Genomic DNA, 21,941 nt, shown 5'->3' on the forward strand with positions numbered 1-21,941 from the left:
TTACTTCATATCCTAGCTTATTAGGCGCAAATTATTCCATTTGGAATTTGTATGGAAAAGTTTACTCATTTGCACTAGTCGAAACAACCAAACCCAATTTTGAATAATTTCAAAGGTCTATTTTAAACACATTAGTCTATTTTAAACACATTAGACATCCTACTAGTCCATATTGTTAGATCTGAGTGGTAATAGAAGTAGTTGTTCAATTTTGACTCTTTAAAACTGACCATCAACAAATTTTGATCCGATTCTTCATTTTTTTTTGTAAATCGAAATTCCTGAGTTCTCAAAAACTTGAATTGGCTAATTGCTTCATTGCTATAATTATGCCGGTGACAAGACTAACTCAAACTGGATCAACTTAATTCTTATGCACTCCACAATCGTGATATAAACTTGATCCTGATGTAAAAATAGAATTATAATATTGTTTCATTGAGTAGATTTTTTAGTTGTAAAATGCGCTCGAAAATCAATTAAAAAACTTGACCATTTAACAAGTTTATTGCAGCAGAACTTCCAGTTTCTTTTGTTTATATCATCGAATTTACTTACAAAATTGCAAACTGCCATCTGTCTTGTCCCATCCACCTGATGACGACGACGAGCCACAACAAAAAATATATTTCATTCAATTCTAGGTAACAAATTCATGTCAGCTATTTTGTGTAAAACTACTCATCTGACTTTTTTTTTTATGTAACCGGGAAAGTCGCTTCGTTTATTCGTCCCTCAATGAAACACAAAAAAAACAGAAGCAAAAAAAAAAATAAAAAATGAAAAACCCAAACAACAAAAATGGATTCAGCACACCAGAAACAGAAACTCATCGATGACCCTCATTTTATGTCGTTTAAAGAAAATTCGACATAACACCGCCGCCGATAAAAACCAAGTCAAAAAATAAAAATTAAACAACAATTAAAATCGGCCGTTTTAAATGAAATTTTTATTTTTCGTCGTCTCTAACCCAATTAATATACTTTTTTTGTTGGTTGTATAAATTAATGTTGCCGCTGCGGCCGCGTCGTTGTTCCACATTTTCGTTTTTAGGTGAAACAGAACTAAATTATCAATACACACTCAGACTTTTTTTTAGGTACGTCATGTCAGTCGGCGGCGACAGCGGCAGCGTTGCTTGTACGGTGGCCTAATAAAACGCCCAATTTTCGGCATCACTATTGGTCCGCATTTATGGGTTTTTAGGGTTTTTTTTGATTTGCATTAGATTCAAAGCGCCACTGCGGGTGGAAGAGGATAAAGTCTCTCTTTTTTTTTGTTTTTGTTTAATCCAAACAATGATTCACAATGAGACGCGGGCCTGAGAAGGAAATTTCAAAATTTCTTCCACGCTCTGATGTCTGTGACAGGCGGCGCGGCGCTTGCTTGCGTTAGCTCAGCGTCTGTCGTTTGCCGTTGCCGTTTGTTTGGTGTGTCATAATTTAGGTTTTTAGTTTTTTGGCTTTTTGCTCAACTCTTGTTCGATTTCTCCTCTTAGGTAAGCTTTAAAATAAAAAAAAATATATTCACAAGTGAGAGACTCGCAACAAAAGTTGCAATATATACATGATGGCGGCGGCGGTGGCGGCGTCTGAATCGAGTCTATACAGTCTACTAGTCCGAGTCTTAGTGGAGCGAGCCTACCAAAAAAAAAAAATAAAAGCTGAAAAAACCAATCGGGTCCACCGCCACCAGACGAAAATGTTTTTTTTTTTTTTTTTTTTTTTTAGGTTAACACACTTTTTTCTTTGTTTTATTATTTACGGATATATTATATTTCTTTGGCTTCTTCTTCTTCTTTTCTGTCCAAATTGTCGGCTCTTGGTGGCCGACTGACGACTCGACGCAGCGTGAAGTGAAAAAGTTTTTTTTTTCGAAATCAGTAAAAGATGATGCCGTGTCGAGTTGAAGAAGAGTAGAAATTAAGTGAAAAAGAAACCGGCATTATGGATGTTTTGTGTCTGTAAAAAGAAAGAGGAGACAGACATTTTGCAAAGTATTTTTTTTTTTTTTTGCCATTTTGTGTGCGTTTTATGAGAGAAATTATCAAAATTACCAAAAAAATAAAAATGCACAGAATATGATAATTCTTTGCAGATAAAAGGGTAACCCGGTTTCTGTTAATCTTTCTCAATTTGATTCGTTGGATTTAAAACGAATTGATTGTTTACGTGATGCTTCGTTGAGTTGAGACTGAGTGTTTGGTAAGTGGCAACAATGTATGTATATCGAGTGACAGGCGGGACAAGTAGCTGTAATAATTTTTGCAATTATTGACACCCTGTGTCTGTTATAGCGTTGTATACCATAGTGAATTACATTGTTGAGTTGATAAACATGTCAATTGGCAATATGGCAGCGTTGGCATCAATTTCATTTTACTTTTACTTTTCTTGGTTGGAATTGGGAACATGTGTTTCTTGATTTTCATGAAGAAATTTTTTTTTAAAGTTCTTAGCAAAAAAAAAAAAGTAATGCTATTTTGAACCGCAATATACTTAATATTTAGGATATAAAGACTTTGTAAGAGAGTACCGACATCCACAGTACTTAACCATTTAGAATGAGTCAAATTTTCTCAAGTGGACAACCTAAAACCGACTTCTCGAATTTGGTACTTTTTTTTTTGCATATTTTGGAAGATTTATGTATTAGAAATAATATTCCAAAGTATTATTGAAAAATTTCAATTTTGTTAAAAGTTATAAACAAATGAAATTTTGTACGTCTTTTTGTTAAAATGAATGTATCTCAGTAATGAAAAAAATAGAAATTGATGAAATTTGGTACACATATTACCAATTGTACACACAACAATTTACTGAAAAATAATTTTCAAAAAAACAACAAATTATTTATTAATAACACTGGTCGGCAACGGATATAGAGCAAGAACCAAACCCTACTTTTCGAGAGGAATTTTGTGTTCTGAGTCCGAATCTGAAGTCAAAATTTTACTGGCACGTCACGTTTTTGAAATAATTGAATATTAATAGGTCAAAAACGCGGTTTTTTGAGTACATTTGACATCGAATTACATCACCGTTAATTTTTTTTTTGTAAAACTACTTATGCAATCTCAAAACGCCATATTAACACGTCCTAAAGGTATTTATATTTTTTCAAAATTATTTTTTTTTTTTTTCAAAGATATTGAAAAAAGAAATTTATGATAGATATCTCAAAATCTTAATTAATTTTTTCAAAGTAATGAATGGTTTTTTGAATCAAATTCCATCTTGCGTCTTCCGATTTGGACTTATAAAGAGCAACATATTACGGAAAATATATATTTTTGACTAAACATAGAAAAAAAACTCAATTAAAAATTAGTTTTTGAAGCTTTATAGCGAAAATACTGATGAGTATAGCTCAAAAACTAGACGTGATAGAAAAAATCTGTAAACAGTTTTGAATTCAGAACACAAAAGTCAATCAAAATCACCTTATAAAGTTCTTGCTCCCGACTTTTTTTAGTTTTTTGCCGACCAGTGTAATTGATTTTTTTTTCTCCATTTTTTTTCCATTTTTCTTATGTTGGATTTGAAATTTTGTAAGCTTTCATTATCTGAAAGAAAATTTTAGTGCAAATCATAAGAAAAAAAAGTTATAGAAAACATTGCAAAACATCATTTTTTGAAGTGAAAACTTCTTTAGTATCGTAGTGATTTGAAACAAGATAAAACGAAAACGCGACACTAACATTCAACTTGTTATAACTTTTTTAATTTAATAGATAGATGAATGATAGGTAATTAAATAAACTATATACAAAATTTCAATAAATTTCATATTCAAAATTCTGAGATAACGGTACAAAGATGTTCTTTTTCTACACACGTTATATCTTTTGATCCAGTGCACATACAAATTTGATTTAACTTTAATACGCATGCTGATAACATAACCTTTTATTTGATATATCACACATAACGGTACGTGCTCTACAAGTTACACAATCTTAAATTAAAAAATACTTCAAAACACCTGTGTAGATCTGTTGCCGATGACCAGCCACCAGTGTAATCTCAGTTTCAAATTTAGACATATGTAGTTGGCTTTAAAAATTCTTACTTTTTTTTGTAGGCATGGCAGAAATATAATTGATACGTCATATAAAAAGTTAAATAAGCTTTCAGATGATATAAAATTTATTATAGGTGGGTGGATTTAAAGGTGATAGAATAAAAGAAGGTAGAATTTTTCGATGATTTTTTAAGGTTTCACTTCTACCACGTGTTAATTGCACACATGATTTTTTTTTTTACTATGGTACGATTAAATTGTGTGAAACTAAATATAAATGGTATTTAAATATTCCGTTACACCTCAAAAATTAGAACCTAGGGCCAAAAAACGTTTTTTTTTTAGACTTTCATCCATTGCAAAAAATCTAGCTTCGTCAAATTGTCACCAATTTGAGATTTCTTGACTGTTTTCGAAAGAACACATTAAGATCTTTTCAATAATGTATAAAACATTTCATCAATTTCTATTTTTTCATTAGTGAGATACAGTGATTTTAACAAAAAGACGTACAAAATTTTATTTGTTTATAACTTTTAACAAAATTGAAATTTTTCAATCATACTTTGGAATATTATGTCTAATACATAAATCTTCCAATTCCAATATTTGCGAAAAAAAAGCACCAAATTCGAGAAGACGGTTTTAGGTGGCCCACTGGAGAAAATTTTACTCAATGTGAAACAAAAAAAAGTAGAAGAAATTCAATCCACGTCAGATTCTAATTTCCACCAATAGTTAAAAAAAAAAAACGGTACCTCCAATACCGCGTAAAAGATTAATAATGTTATCAAAAACAACGTAGTCTAGCAACAATAAAAAAAAAACACCAACCCATAGTTTGCTCAAAGCAATAAAGAAAGCCAGAAAAGAGGAGGTTTGATCAAAATAACATTCGAACTTTACTAATAAAATATTGACATAAAAACCTTCAAACAACTTAATATATTATTTGTCTCCGACATGTTTTTATTATTGGCATTCACATTTGTTTTCAAAATCACCGATAAATATAATCAATGGCGACAAATCGTAATCTGTCCAAATCATCTTCAACAATGTTCAATGTTTCATTAGCCAAATTGCACTTTATTGAAAACCAGAAAATTGTTTTTTGATCACACTCCACCAACTCACCAATTGCACAGCAAAAAGTGGCTTTTTGTGTATGTATTTCAAAAATGAAAGACAATTTTGTTTTGTTTAATAAAAAAACGCCTTTTTCGACTTTTAAAATGGTTAACGAAGGCTTTGACAAAGTTTGATGGCTTTTTTTAAAGTTGATATTTTTTTCTACACTGAGGGAAAAAATAAATTGAAGTTGAAACGTCGTTGTTTCAATAATGAACTACTTTGATTTATGTGACTTTAAGAAACCATCAAAAATTAACCATTTTTCCACGTTGATTTTAAAATGTTCATATTCAACGCAAAATCTTTCCGAATAATAGTTAAATCAATGTGGTTTTCATTGATTTCACGTTGTTTTATGGTGGCTTTTCCCTCAGTGTATCCATATTCTTGCAAGAACTTTCCATTTTTTCCTTCGTTATTGAAAATTTTATAACCTGCCTTTAATATAAATTTCGTTTAACTGTTCAAGTTTTTCAAAAAAAAAAAAAAAATGTTGCGCATACGCCACAGTGACGTTTTTAAAAAATATAAGTATATGGTTGAAAATTCTTCTTCGATAATAATTTTAGAGCAAAGATTTTTGCTGAACTTTTTCAAAGATAAATACATACCTACACAAAAAAAAATAGTAATCGCAAATAAAAATATTTTGCATAAAAAAAATTTATTGCAAATGAAAAAAACTTGCATTGAAAATAAAATTTTTATTACAAATAAAAATATTTTGCATTGTAAAAAAAATTTATTGCAAATAAAAAATGTTTTGCATTGAAAAAAAAAATATTCAATGCGAAATGTGTGCATTAATTTTTTTTTTAATAATCGTCGAATTTCTTACAATTTTGACTATATTAAATATTTCAACTATAACATCGAACCTAATGTATGGTCAAATATTCAAAATTGTAGGAAATTTGACGAATATTAAAAAAAAAGTTAATTTTTTTATTTGCAATAAAATTTTCTTTTCAATGCAAAATATATTTATTTGCAATAAAAATTTTATTTTCAATGCAAATTTTTTTTTTATGCAAAATATTTTTAGTTCCAATAAATATATTTTTTTTTTATTTCATTCCATTTTTTTTAATTGATATTTTTACAACCCTTAATATATCAATACTGGTATTGTCTTAATTCTTTATACAGTTCTCAAACCAAGGAATGCAATATTGCAGCAACAAGTTGCCAGTTTAACTCTTCGTTGTAGATTCTACATAAAACACCTCCTTTTAAAACACATTATTGACCATGACGTCCAGATCTATGTTTAGACTTTGAAGTCATTGTAAAAATTTACAATCTAAAGCCATAAATAAAACAAGTTGTACATCAGAACTTTGATAGCAAAATTTTCTCATTTGCATTTCAAACCCATAAGCATTTCCTTGTAGATCACTCTAATCGAAACATGTTAAAACAAATGATCATAATAAACTAATAAAAGAGCCGCCATATATGCATTAATCAAAGTCGAAAAACAAGTTGATTGATTAATTTGTGTAAAATGCAATTTGCTACTTCAACTTTTTTTTTCAATACAAAACCTCGATTTTCTTATGTTTCTTTAAGCAATTTAAAAAAAAAATGTATTATCTCTGTACAACTTTTAACTACGTTTTTGCAATTTATGTTAAGCTTACTTTTTTTTTTCCTTTGTCTTTTGAATTAAAGTTTTAATTTTTCTTATTTTTTTTTTTTTTCATTCCAGGTGGGTGACATAATTTTCTATATACGAATAAGAAAATGATTTAAAACGTGAAATCAACGTTTTGAGTGTGGGAGGACAAGAAAAAAAAAAGAAGAAGAAGGTATTGTATTACAATGGTTAAACTCTCTGATGCTGATGCAAGATGATGAAGTAGTAGTTCATGCAACCATTGCATATTGTTTTCCATCATCAGTTTTTTTTTTTTAGTGATGATTGAAAGTTGGAAAGTTTTTTGTTGTCTTTATTTTTTTTTTTTAAGTGGAAAATATCTATTTCATAACACAAGACTTGGATATGCCATAAAAGGGAAATAATTTTTCGTGACATCTCCTTTTTTCTTTCGATAAAGACATTTCCTAAAGGGAAAGTTATCGATTCGTAGATTATTTCCATCTTTTATGTAAAATTTAAGAGTAAAGAGTCTCGTTACAAAAAAAATGAGTTATAACTCAAGCAAGTACATGCGACCCATCTATGAAACTTTATATCCATATGCAAAGTTTTTGGGAAAAGCTTGTGACACTTAAGATGAGACTTCCGCATGCTGTGTGATGTCTGTGGAAATTTCTAAAAATTATGTTTCGTTTCGTAAATAGTTTTACCTCATCACCATCAAGTGATAAACCAATTTGTCACGCATCTACAATTTTTGTGCTTCTGGAGTTGATGTCTCTCATCTTCATCATCATTTCCACCTCTCTCTCTTTCTTGCTTGCACCTTTTAAAAGGGGTTATACTTGAGATGCATTGTTTTTCTTTATTTTTTTATTTTTATGAAAAAAAAAAAGAAGAAGAAAAATATCATTTTTCATGTTTTTTGTATTAATTTTCGAATGTAAACAATTTACTTTCACTTAATTTTTTATAAAATGATTACAAGCCGAGTATTATAGAGGGATTGTATTGAGGATTGGTATGGTGGTAAATGTAACATTTCACTTGTGAAAATTTTTATTTTTGTTTTGTTTGAATTTTTTTTTTTATTTTTTGAGAGGGAAAATGAAAGCCAGGCCTGTTAGATAATAATCAACATCATGCGTATAGTAAAGTCGTTGTTGGTTGATCTGAATGGGAAACAAACGACTTTACACTATACTAATTGTATGTTGATGATTGCTTTGCAATGATAATAAAATTCGAGTTATGGGATGATTGCAAAAGTGTGTAAAGAAACAGAAAGACTTAGTTTTGCAATGGGCTTTGTGCAAAAATTACTGTTTTTTTTTTCGATGTTCAAATATTGCGTGCATAATAATTTTAACTTTCAAATTTCATGTAAGAAACTTTTTAGGTTTGCTTTAGTTAAATTTCATTCGGAGATTCCTCAATTTTAGACTAATGGTTTTTTGGGATTGTAAAGAGTCCAACGTTCACTTTCTAACAAGAAAATTTTCATGTCAAAAAGTGTTTCATAACTTCAAATTCAAAATTCCCCAAAGACTTTTTGGCAAAAGTTTGAAGGGATGTCTGATCGTTTTACACTCGTTTTGTCTAAACATGACGTTGACTGTTTAAGAAACTTACCACGGAGTAAAAATGTAAAATTGTAGTACTTGAAAAAAAAAAACAGTAGATTTTAAAAGTTCATGTCCATTTTTCTCCTTTGTTTAATAGTTTTGATAGGAAATACATTTTTTTACAAAAGTTACTTATGTAAAATTTTCAAATTCAGCTTACCTTTCGATTATGGACAAAAATTTGAAAAGTAACAAAAAGAATCGAAAGTTTTTATCTTTACAAAAACAGTCATATCTTTGTAACTTAACTATCCAAAGATTTTTATGAAAGGTATTTTATTTTATTTTTGCCAGCCATCTGACTTTACATAAAAAATTTTAAAGAACTTAAAAGAAAGAACTTAAACTTTAAAAATTCATATCTAAAAAACCATTTGTTCTAAGTTGTACGGTTCTAAATCTATACAAAAAGTATAAAGACACATGGCGTCTAAAAATTTCTTATTTTTTTTTCCTTTCTTTTAATTTGTAATCTACTGCATACCAAGTTTTTAGATCCTTGAATCAGTTTTGAATTTTTTTTTATTTATCCGAAATTTCAGCCAACCAAACATCTTCACACATTTAGTCCAATAATCTTCAAAAGCTCTTAAATTTAAACTAAAAATCAAAAAATTATATATTTTTTTTGTATTAAAAAAATAAATTTGTTGAAAAAATTTCAAGAGTCAGTTTAACCTCAATTATTCTTATACCTATACCTAAATATACGCTATAGATTTTTACTATTTTTTTTCTAATTTGATGAGCTGTCTTTTGATAGACTGTCCATGATGACTTGTCCTATGGTTATCTATATTAAGTTATGTAAGTTTAAACATTTTTTATGTTTATCAAGTAGCTGCTGAAAATGGTTTGTACGGGATCGGGTCAAAATTCTGGATTCAAAATTCTGCTTTTTTAACGAAAATTCTGTTTTTCAAAATTCTACTTTTTTTCTATTCTGCTTTTCAAAATTCTGCTTTTTAAAATTCTGCTTTTCAAAATTCTGCCAGCATTATACTTGAACAAAAAAATTCTGACAATTCTGTTTTTTTTTTTTTTATAGCATATGCGCTGACTAAAGAAAAATACATCTCATTAATGTAATTCAACATTGGTACTTTCCTAAATTTTTTTGTTTAAGTGTTGAAAATATTTTTTAAAATGCATAGACTGACTCTCTTTCAAATAAAATCTATGTTTAACTTATTGGAACCGATGTTGTTTGATACAAAATATTCCTTTTCTTATTCAAATTTTTGAATATTCATCTTTATTTGATAAATTAAAAAATTTTTAATTATTTTCGGAAATGTATTAAAAACCTTTTCTTAATATTTTCAAATTTATTCATTTATAAAACAAAAATTAATTTGCTTTCAAAGAATGACAAATTATGAAGGTAAGTAATCAAATAAGCAGAAAATTTTTCAAGACAAATTTTTGCAAAAAATTAAAAAAGGGTTTGGAAAATGTTAAAAAGCGCGTGCTTTTTAACATTTTCCAAACCCTTTTTTAATTTTTAGCAGAGTTTTGAAAAACAGAATTTTGAAAAGCAGAATTTTGAAAAACAGAATTTTGAAAAGCAGAATTTTGACAAAAGAATTTTGACCCCGGCAGAATTTTTTACCCAACCCGGTTAATGCGGAATCCGCTTATTTTTAGGTTGTCTTTTTTTTTCTATATAGTAGTACCAGGTTATTGATAAAATTTGGTACAGATGATTTTTATGAAATTCTGAAAGTTGGTTTTTTTTTTTGTTTTTTTATATCTCGTTTAGAACGTATACCTACAATACAAAAAAATACGATATTGCGAATTTCTCGAAAACGGCTCTAACGATTTTGATTAAACTTTGTAAACGTAATATTTAAAGCAGTGGAAATAGAACTGCATTTTTATTTTTTCTCAAAAAAGTCAAATAACAAAAAAAAAAAAAAATGTCATGCCCTAAATGTCGGCTCTTCCCCAATATCAATTTTTTTTTAAATTAAGAGCCAGCTTTTAAAATCTACAAGTAGACTAACATAAAAGTGCTTTGAACTGCAAGAGCAAGTACGTGCGACCTCAGTCGTGCATTTTATTTGTATAACAAAACTTTTTTGTAGTTGGATCGTTGGTATAAAAAGTTCCTGTCATAGTGCCTTTGTATGGTCTCAAAACTTATTTGAAAAGATTAAATTATGGATAGTATTTTTCTGAATTCGATTTCAAAATTAGTTTCTAAATTAATTTTAATTTGTATGGCATTCAAATTTTGACATTGAATACCTTTTTGGTTCTTCTTTTATTCGAGGCTTTTATGATCTTGATGTCCGTTGGGAATAAAAACTCCCCAAATAACTGCTTCAGACTTGGGATTCGTATATAAAGAATAGAAATAAATTTGCAAGACTGAATTTTTTCTTTAAATATTCTTCAAAGAATGCATTTTTTTAAAAAAAACGAAAGCTAGCTAAGATTTTTTGTTTGATTTCAGTCCATACATCTTCAACATGTTAGTTAAATCGAAAAACCATTACGACAAAAACTAATACACAAATAAAAACATAAATATCGTTTTCATAAATATTCAATAAGTTCCTAATCTAATAACCTAGATTTATAGTTGGTACCTTACCAGTATACAAACTGTTGCTCTACTAATCAAATATTAAATATTTTTGTTGACCCCATTTCTCTCTCTCCACATGCTTCATGACGTCACCAATAAAGAAAACTTATCAAACATAATAAAAAATTTGATCCAAAAAAAAGAAAGAAAGAAAATATTATATAATCCCTTTTATCGATTTCAAATTCCCCCAAACTTTACTCTATACAAAATTAGTTATAAAAAAAAAAAAAAATATAGAAAACCGACATAGTCTGTTGCAAACAAATTATACTTCCGTCTTTCTCAATGAAAGTCAAAAGCGTGTCGCCTCATAATCGTGCGACTTAACCTCATGCATTTCCGAAACTGAAGGTAGTGAAAAAAAAAATAAAATTACAATATCATCAAACCCCCCTCTCTCTCTCTCTCTAACTCCCATTAAGTTACATTTAATGACAACAAAAAAAAAATGTATAACAATTATAAATTTCTATGGAGACCCCGTCATCAATTAAAAACGAATTGAGCACAAAACTTAATCGAATCGATATCACTTCTCGTTCGATGGCAATTTTTTTTTAAGTTCACACACAAAAGTTGTATTTGTGCAGTGTGTGAGTTTCCGTAAAGTTAAAATTTTTCTAACTTTCAATCGGTCCACGCCACACTCCATCAAACACATATGGCGGCGGCAGCGCTTTAGAGCTGTTAGACTGGTAAAGTTGAGAATCACAAAAGCGCTTAATCGAATACCTACAAACGTATACCTACTTAACACAAAATATACAAAAAAAAAAAAAATAGATACTTTCTAGCACAACACCACAAATAAAAGTGCCAAGTAGGTATCCATATCCATATCGAGTCACCTCCTAGCGCCCCCACGCGGCGATAGCTTACCACAAGCTTATTGCATAACCCCAAACTCTCCATTCACCCCAGCATGTGAATGTGATGTGAGATTGCAATGCACACACAAACTCTAAAACGAAACAGAGAGAGAGGGAGAGAGAATGAGAATAGAAGAGAGGGAGAGAGGGACGGAATTAGATGGGAAGCTTATAACCAGGCGCCATGCTTAGAGTTCACTTTAACTGGGAATTTTTGTATCTTTTTCGGTTTTTGTTTTGATTCCATTTGAATTTTCTCTTGTTTCTTCTCGTGTATCTTTCATAACAATTCACCATTCACCACATGGTAGAAAAAAAAACACACACACACACAAAAAATGTGCAGAGGTAAAGTCTGTTCTGAAGTATAAGAAAGAGAGAGTGCAGAAATTGTGTGTAATTATGATTAATATGGCCAAAGCAAAGTTGGGGCTTATTTCGGTGCTTTGACAGGAGGTATCCAACAGCATGGACTTTAATCTCCAATCGGAGATTATGGTCGGTTTTGATTGATTGGATTAGGTACCTGGGATTTTGCGGAAAAAAGTTTGTGGTGAGATACTTTTTTTTTTTTGTATTTGCCCAAAAAAATCAATAAAACTCCTATAACAAGCTTATAGGATGATTTTTGGAGGTAAGAAAAGAAATGGTTTTGTTGCGTGACCGATCATTGACCAACGCCTCGTCTAACTAGGCTCTCGTTGTGTTGCCATTCTCCGGAGGCCATTCGACGACGATGGACTTTCTAAAATAACTTTTCAACAAACTATTTGTTTTCTTTCACCACCACCGTCGCCACCATTTTTTGTGTTGCAAAAGAAACAAACCGACAAACCACACCGCACCAATAACGACAAAAACGACGTAATGCATCAACCAAACAGCCGGTGGTGTTCAGGGCAGTCCACTATAGCAGCAGGCCTGTTCCTCAAGCCACGCAACTCTCCTATGACCATTCACTTTTGTCGATATTTTTTTTATTCGATTTTTTTTTTTTTTTTTGAAAATCGAAGCGCATCGGTTAACACGAGGAAGTGAGATTTATTTTTCAGCTCATTTCATCTTGAAGTTTAAAATTTTTGGAATTTTTGGTCATTTGGAAGTCATTTTTTTTTTGGAGTGGAGAGTTTGCCAGCCAGTTACATAAATATGGTCATTTTGGACCTTTCCATTAATCATCAAGGTCAAGTGAAATTTTTTGAAAATAATTAAAAATTAAAAAAGAAACAGTGCAAACTACTTAGAAATCAGATTTTTAATCAAATTTTCTCTTTGTTGCATAAAATGTATGTTTAGAGGAGAAATACACACAAAATTTATAAAAGAGAGATTGGTTTCTTTTTGAAGAAGATACACAAAAAAAAAAGATACTCATCGTTTCACATTTAAATACGAAAAAAAAGTATAATTTCTTATATTGTTAGTGAGATTATTATCTGATTTTCTAATTTTTTTTTTTTTTTGGGAGAGAAAGATTAATAAAAAAAAATGAAGTAGAAAGAAAGTATTACACATCTTCATAGTCAGCAATTTAGATATCGTTCAAATTCAAATTGGTTTTTTGAGTTATAATCTGTAATTATTGTTTAGGGAGGAGAAAAGCTGCATCATGAAAAAGAAACGAGATAATTTTTTGTTTTAAAAACGAGATGTAGGTGTGAAATTATGAAAGAGTTAAACAATTTTTTTTAAGTAATTGGTGGTGATTTTCTTTGATCTGTTGAATGAATTGGAAAGGGAAAAAAGTGATGATTTTTGTATTTTTGAAAAAAAATTTACTATCACTTATTTTGAAAGTTATTGAATATTGATGAGAAATATGAATGGTTTCTTTTAGAGTTTAAACAAAAATTTCCTTCAAATGAAAATCAGACCAGTACAAAACAGTTTTATGTGAAACATTAGAACATTTTTACAAAATTGTATACATATTTTATACAAATTCTAAGAAAAACTATCAAAACTATTCTTTTCTTAAAATAGGTATACCCAAAAATCACCCCTTGAATTTTCCCTATTTACGAAACACCCTGTATTTGTATGACGATAAAATATCGCCTCTTGAGATTGCATTTAAGTAGTTTACAAAAAAAAAAAAATTTGAATTGATGTAATTCAACGAAAAAAAAACCCTAAAACTACTTTTTTGACTTCGAAATTCGAATACCTAAGCACACAAAATCGTTTAGAAAAGTTTGGTTTATTTAAGCTCTATTTTCGTTACATACAATAGGTAATATCGAAGATAGCGACTTAAGTTAAATTAAGAATTTAGAAAAATCAGAATCATTTATCATTTCTCTATGATAAAAAAAAATTAGTATTACAAACTCGGTGGGTCACCCAAATAAATGCAATGGACCATAAATTCATTCAAATCGAATAGATTTTTCGTATTTTCTAAATCAAACCTTGGGCAAAATCTGCTACAAATCCATCTTGTTATGTAGCGGAGACACATTTAACCGTATAACATTGTTCGATCTAACTCTTTAATTACTTTATATAAAAATATCTCCCATATACCAAAATTTCGAAATATTGAAATTTTCTCAAAAACAGCTCTAACGATTTCGATTAAGTTTTGTGTACGTAATGTCCTTAGTGATTCTTATAAAACAGCGTTTTTAGTTTTTTTCTCAAAAAAATCGTTTAATGGAAATTATGACACTGCCGTTTAAAAAAAAAAAGAATGTTTTTAATAATAAGTCAACTTTGAAACTTTGTATCAGCCAAACCCTTTGACCGTTTTTTTAAATTACTTTCAATTTATTAACCCTCTGTCGGCACACGGGTGTGAATTTGGCAGGACAAAAATAAAAAAATTACGATTTTTCAAAAAAGTGGTCACAAAAAAGTCTCTTTATAAGGGTGAAAATATTTTTTTTTCGGAATTGTGAATATAATATTCGAATTCCTCGGAATATTCTACATCAATTTCATACTTGATTCTCTATAAAATATTGTGACCGAAAAAAGTTCTAGCGACATGAAAAAGTATAAACCAAATTCGCACTCGTGTGCCTATTGCCTATCACGTCACAAAAAAGTGGTGTGCCTACAGAATGTTAAGATTCCAATCTTTCTTAATCCAGTAAATAATAAGTTTTGGATTTAAAACACACACCGAAAAAATATTTTTTTTTGTTCTCAAGTCAATATTTGTCTGCAATAATTACGTGTAAGGGCCTCAGATTAAGTAATAGTGACTCAGACTGCGAAACTTTAGCCTCTTATAATTGAGGTGTTCAGAATAATAATGGGTCAAATCCACTTCTCTATAGGTTGGAAGTTTTAAGGTTTTAAAAATTTAGGGTTTCGTTTCGTTTTATATCAAAACGTATGAAAGAAAGAAATTCGGGAGGTATAGAGCTATTGATCTCCCTTAGTTCCTGAGAAAAAGCTTCTCAATGTTCAAAATAATGCACAAATTTCATATACAATTGAGGCATTATTATTATTATTCTGAACGCCTAAATTCATAATACAACTTTTTTTTTTTTTTGTTTGATCATTTGTATTAGATATTTTCTTATTTTTAATTAATTAAAAAGCAATTGCAAGTAATTTTGAATGAATCCCACCCGTGACTTAACTTTCTATAAATTTTTTTAGTCATAAAATTTTTTTGATTGAAACCAAAAGTTTATGCATTGTTATTCAGGAGGAGTGTGCCAAAAAGCTAGAGAGTGTAGCTTTTTGGCACTTTTGGGAGTCTATAATCATTTTTATACAGAGTGATTCAGGAGTAATGTGCCAAAAAGCTAGAGCGTGTAGATTAGGTCGAGACAAGAAAAAAATCGTATAGGAGGGGGGGTCTATTCCCTTTTGTTTAGCGGGGAGGGGCAATTTAAAAAAAAATTGACTTATTTTGGAAAACAAATTATTAAAAATCAACGGTTGTACTTACAATAACGTGCTATACCTTTTTGTAAAGCCAAAACCCTAGTCTTTTACACACATTTTAAACAAATCCATTTTATGGCACAGTTTTTGAAAAATTAATTTTTAAAATCGAAATTAAAAAAAAAAAATTGGAAAACAAAATTTCAAAGTAATTTTTTTCAAAATTTCATGTAATTAAGTACCTACTAATTTAGTTTTTTTTTTTAAAATTCGATGCTCTTATTTATTTTGAAACAAAAACAGAAAACCAGATTGAAAAATATCTTGTGATTTTCGAGAAAAAACCAAAACTACTTTTTTGTAAAAAAAAAACCTCTTTATTTTTTGATTTTACATGGCTGGACTTGTTGATAAATTAATTTATGAAACATTAATCATTCGTCAACTATTTTTTAAACATTCAGACTTAAGTAAGGATACATTAAAGCGATACCGTATTGGATTAACCCTGAATTGATCAACCTTTTTCATTGATAACACCTGAAAACTTACCTGACAATTTTTGTTTCTCTGTCTGGGGTGCTCGATTTTAAAAATTAATTTTTCAAAAACTATTCAGTGCAACTATTTGATCAAAAGAATATATCTGGATATTTAAAAAATAAATAAATCCCTTTACTGGAAATATCCAGATTTAAAACAATCTTAATATTTTTTTTTTTTTTTTCAAGTACATATTTTAATATTTCCATGATTCTTTCGTCGAGACATCAAATTTCTATTAAAATTATAGAACTATTAAAAAATTTCAACCATTCGTTCATTCAACTTTTTCGAGGTCCTTGAGAATGATATTTTGTCTAAGGTCTAAAATGTTCGTCGACCTATACAAAAATGTTTATCAACACGCGCCACATGAATATATGTAATTATTATACAAAAAAAAAACAAAACGAAACAAACTAAATTAAACCTTGTATAAATATGTTTATGTGTATAGCTTTGAGCATTGCGGAAAGAATTTAATTTTTTTGTTTGTTTTTTTTTTTTTTTTATATTCATATTTTTATACACGTTCTTGTTTCTAATAACCTTCTTAATAATATTCTAGTGAATATACTACTGAACTCTCATGAACTCGCCCCCTCAAATAAAAAATAGTCAAATTTTAAGCTTCAACACTAAAAAAGGGTTTATCATAATAATAAAAAAAACAGTCATCAATCTTTATCTTATTCTTATTAATATACTTTTTTATCAGTTAAACCCTCTCCCCCCCCCCCCCACCTTTTATTTTAATTTCAAATAAATCGATGATCTAACTCATCGTTTATCGATAAAACACAGTTTGTGTAGATATTTATTTATTAATAAAAAAAAGTGTGACTTCCTTGATAGTAAAATAAAATAATTCCAAGGTCTATTTTATACAACAACAAACAAACCACCTCCCCCCCCCAAACACACATAGTATAATTTTCATTATGTCAGCTTTGATTAATTCGTTGGCTCTCTCCGTTCCGTACATTGTGTCCCGCCATAGAGGTTCTAGTGACCTTCCAGTATTATTTGTTGTTGTTGCTGCTGCTATTCTCCTGCTCATTAGAACGAACAAATACAAACAGAACTCTCTATTTGTTCTCTCTAACCCTATTTTCTACCCCCTCACACAAACAGAACGAAGAAATAAACGATAAATCTAGTAGGCTATAGGCTAGGCAGTTGAGAGATGGTTGAGTTGGTTTTTGGTGCTGGCTGGAATCTTTTGGTTCAGATTGAATTTAGCTGTCCAAAAAAAAAACCTATTTGACACTTGAAATAACCAATTTCAGATTTTTTGTGTCATCAACCACCACAGAGTGTGTCGTGTCGTCTCTGCGCTTTTAATCAAACGGCATTACCACCACTCGCAATCTCTAGCCATTCATCTTTATCTAAGTTAAGCAGATGTCAAGCGTGGAAATGAGGTTTTATCACTGCGAGCGCAGTCTTTGCTTTCATTTCTGCTCTGTTTTTTGTTACACCAGAACCAAAAATTGTATCTATACACATAACCTCTGAAGGAGACTGCTGTGTATAAGTGAGAATCAGGTTTTAGGTTAGAAGTTCTCTCTTCGTTAGAATTTGTAAAGGCCCACAAGAGACTGTGTGTGAGAGTGTACCAGCGATTTCTATGGAGAAATAAATGGAGAGTTAGGGATTTCTCTCCTTTTTTTTTTGTGCTTGTTTTCGAGAGGGTGCTTGCTTCTGCTTTGTAACTTCAACATTTTCATGGGGGCACAAGTGTTTCCCTTCAAACTTATAAGAGTCACAACGGAGCAGGAGCACACGAGAAGAAGTAGAAGTAGAACCAGAACAGCACAGTCATGACAAAAGTTTAATTTCCTCCCATTTTCACTGTACAAAGGGTTCTTTTTTGGTTTCGTCTTCTTTTATTTTTGGTTAAGGACCACCGAAGGACCTACATAAATCACTTAAGGACCATTTTTATACTTTTAGCTCGGGTTGGGTCTTGGGTTTTTTTTATTCTCTTCTTCTTTTTTTATTCCCCGAGTTCCGCAAATTTTCCATTCCTGTTGTATATTCGCATTCGTGCTTATGCTTTTGGTTGTGATTAAAAAGATGATGTGAATTATTTTCCGTTGTTGGGGTTTTTTTTTAAGGATATGGTAGTTTTTTAATGTTCTTCTAGGGATGCTGCTGTGCTGCTGGTTAGGAATGTATTTTTGGTGTTCTTTCAATTTATGTGATTTTTTTTTTTCTGTTTGGATTTTTATAGAGATATGAAAGAAGAAGGGATAAATTGACATGGGAACAAAAAAAAAAAAAAAGGGTAAAGAGGATGAGATGATGAGTGTAAACGAAATGGGAAGGACTTAATGTTGAGATGATGCGGGATGTACCTAGAAGATGGGTGTTTATTTATTTTTTTTTTTTTATTTGTAGAGATCCTTTTTTTTGCTGTTGTTTCTTTTTCTGTGTTTGTAAAAAATTGAGGGTGGCATTCATCCTTTATGTTTAATGTCTCTTTGGTTGTGGATTATTATTATCTTTGTTATATTCCTCTCATAAAGAAAGAGACAATTAGGTTAACCTGTGAATTGTATAGACACCTGCAGTGTTGTTTGCAAGGATTTATGTTTTTTTTGTTGTTGTTGTTATTATTTAGTTCTTTTATATTTTTGCGGATTAATTTGACACTATTGTGACAGAAAACTAAGCAACAAACCAAAAACAACCTTCTATTTTAGCTACCAGATGGTTTCATATAACAAAAGGAATTTTTTTTTTCTAAGAATTCTAATTTACAGTTCTGGTGAAAGTGCTAAAGGGAGAGATAATTGTGTATTTAGCTAGGCAATACCCTTGAGTTGATCATAGTGTTTGTATCTACTAGGGTCTGTAGGATTTAATAGTGATTTATTTTCGACTTTTTAATAATAAATTGCTTATTTCTGAGCTCCTGAAATATGAATGTAACTGAGTATAAGGTGTCATAAGTTTAATAACTATTTTTGCCGCCACCTTAGAAAGTACATTATTTTACCGTTGAATTTGTTTAAAATCCGTTTAATAAGAAAAGAAATAATTTAATGGCTGTGTGACTCGTGACATAAATACCTCATTTTTGTATGTTAAGACAATCTAAAAACTGCGAATGTTTTGTGTACAAAAGCAAAGTATTTAAATAAAAAAATTGAAATAAAATTGCACGAACATTCTCTACTTCAAAATCACTTTCTGTTTCTGTCCCACCCGTAACAGAAAAAAAAACTCTTCTATTTTTTAAAAGAATTCAGGTTGAAATATTTTTCATTGCACAATTTAATTCCATGGGTACCTACCTACATTTTAAAGGAAAACAGCAATTTACTGCACAAGTGTCCCACCCGTGACAATAGAATGTCCCATATTTTCTTCTGCTGTCTTTTTGTTGCAGAACCATAATGCGCCCTTAATTTTTTCTACGAGCGATGGGCCTCCGAAAATAAAATGGTCCAAAAAATTCATGTTTTCGAATAATCGTAATGTTTTAGAAATAGAATAGGGTATTGTAGAGGATCTTAACCATGCACTTGAAAGGACAAAAAAGTGAAAAAAAAATGAACTATGAGAGCATTAGGGCACATTAAGCCTTACAAAAAATAAAAAAAAAAACGTAAATATTTATAAAAACGTCTAAAAATACAAATTTTAATAAAGTATATAACACTTAGAATATTTTTTCCGACTTGACGTTGAATTTATTAATATACATAGTTGCAATTCTTTTTTTTTACGAAAAATAAATTGAATTAATTTTATAACGAATCTTCAACATGAAATATAAGAAATTATGCATCATTCCGGGAACGCCAGATTTAGAATGAATTTAAATTAAAATTAATTTAATTAATCGTTATTTCATCTGTACAAAATCCTGAAAATTGTACTTGGAGTCTAATTTAATAGGTACCTGAAATGATTTAATTTGTTTTTTCATCGTTGCGGGTGTGACACATTTACAGTGTTATTATTCAATATTTATAAAAGTCAACAAAACACATGGTGTTCTGTTTAAGAACACGTACATTTAATGGCATGTGCATTCGTTATGTTAAATTTGTTTGAGTTGCGGGTGTGACGAAAAATCCTGAATTTTAAAATTGAACAAAATTTTAAATGTTAAATTATGTTGAATGTTTTCCAAATATAGGTATTCTTACTAATCTAAATGTTGATCTTCACAATGAGAAACAAAACGATATGGAAAACAATAATGGGTGTGACAAGTCAAAGTTGGGTGCGACTACATGATTAACCTGCACCAACAATGCTCATTTTTAAATGCATCGAATGCACTTAATAAGATTTAATTTTTGAAATCCTTCTGATTTAAAGATTTTTAACTTATAGATACAGTAAAAGTGGTTAACAAGTAAGGAAACCTTTTTTTTTATAAAATATTTTGCTTACACATGCGCACTTTAACCCAGCCGTCTAATCTTAACTGAAATTTCAAATAAACCTTGGTTTAAAGCTAGACTAATCTTTCTACTTATGGTGCAACTAAAAAAACGAAACTATAAAATAATTTGTATGTGAAATAATTTTGATTACAAAATCTGCAATATGTTGAAATATTTCACTTATAAAAACTTTGGAGTCCATTATGCCCCTAGGGAAATTTTTTGAAAGCCTTTTAAGTTGTTATCCACCTATTGTAAAGCAAAATAATAGAAAATAGGTATACAATATCCAAGTTTGAAATAATTATCATCTCCAGCTAGACAAGAAAAAAAAAACCCCAATTGACCCCAACTACCACCCATCACACACAACACAGCACTTAAGTTATTATGTAAAGTAATTTTCATTTTCACAAATAGAAACTCTCTCAATATATGTAGAAACCCAGGTATATGTAGGTTTGGTTTGGTAGGGATCACCCATCGGAAATGGGGTTAACCTAAAAATATATACATGTCTCTACAAACATATCTAACTGCCTTTAATATATACAGTTTTTGTATCTATTCAAATATAAGTACGACATACCTATAACTTCATTACCTCGTTCCACATACATTTATCTATCTATCTACTGTCTATCTACACAACTCGTACCTACATAAATACAAATATTTAAATTGTGAAATTCCCTTCAATCTATCTTCTTCCGTTTTATCACACTCAAATTAACACCAAACAATTAAAAATGAAAATTTCCCCCTTTTGACATATTATATACCTACAAAAAAAAAAAAACTAAAAAGAACAAAATGAAAATAAAAAAAAAAAAGTTAAATAGTATAAACATTTTTGTATCTAGATACATTCACTTGAACTGAACAAAAAAAAAAAAACAAAAAAAAGAAAAAAAAAAAAGGGGAAAACTTTTTACACTTTCTTTGGAGAAATCATCCCAAATCTCTTGCTACTATAACTGCTCTCCCTGTGTCGATTTCGATTCGATGTCTTTTCCTGACACAACTGCTCCGGCTCTGGCTAGCTGTCCCATCACAAAACGACGACCATCCTAAACAGAGTGCGTCTCCTCTCCTAGGCGCTTTTAGCCATATAATAATATTTTCTCTGATGCCCCCAACTGACTAATGTACTTGTTACAACAACAACAAAAATTTCAAACAAGAAGAAGAAGAAAAAAAAAACCCTCTCGCAATGAAACAAATTTCAACATCATCGTCGTCTCTAGTCGAATTGTCGACACATGCGATTTCTTTTTTTAATTTTTT

General features: G+C 29.8%; 1 protein-coding gene across 4 annotated transcripts in view; it reads left to right on the forward strand.

The window, feature by feature from the left end:
- LOC129914814 (protein roadkill) overlaps positions 1-21,941 on the forward strand; it is a 270,121-nt gene that overhangs the window by 203,273 nt on the left and 44,907 nt on the right. The gene's annotated exons all lie outside the window — the stretch shown is intronic.

Source organism: Episyrphus balteatus, chromosome 3, assembly GCF_945859705.1.
Source record: "Episyrphus balteatus chromosome 3, idEpiBalt1.1, whole genome shotgun sequence".
In the NCBI taxonomy this organism is placed as follows: Eukaryota; Metazoa; Arthropoda; class Insecta; order Diptera; family Syrphidae; genus Episyrphus; species Episyrphus balteatus.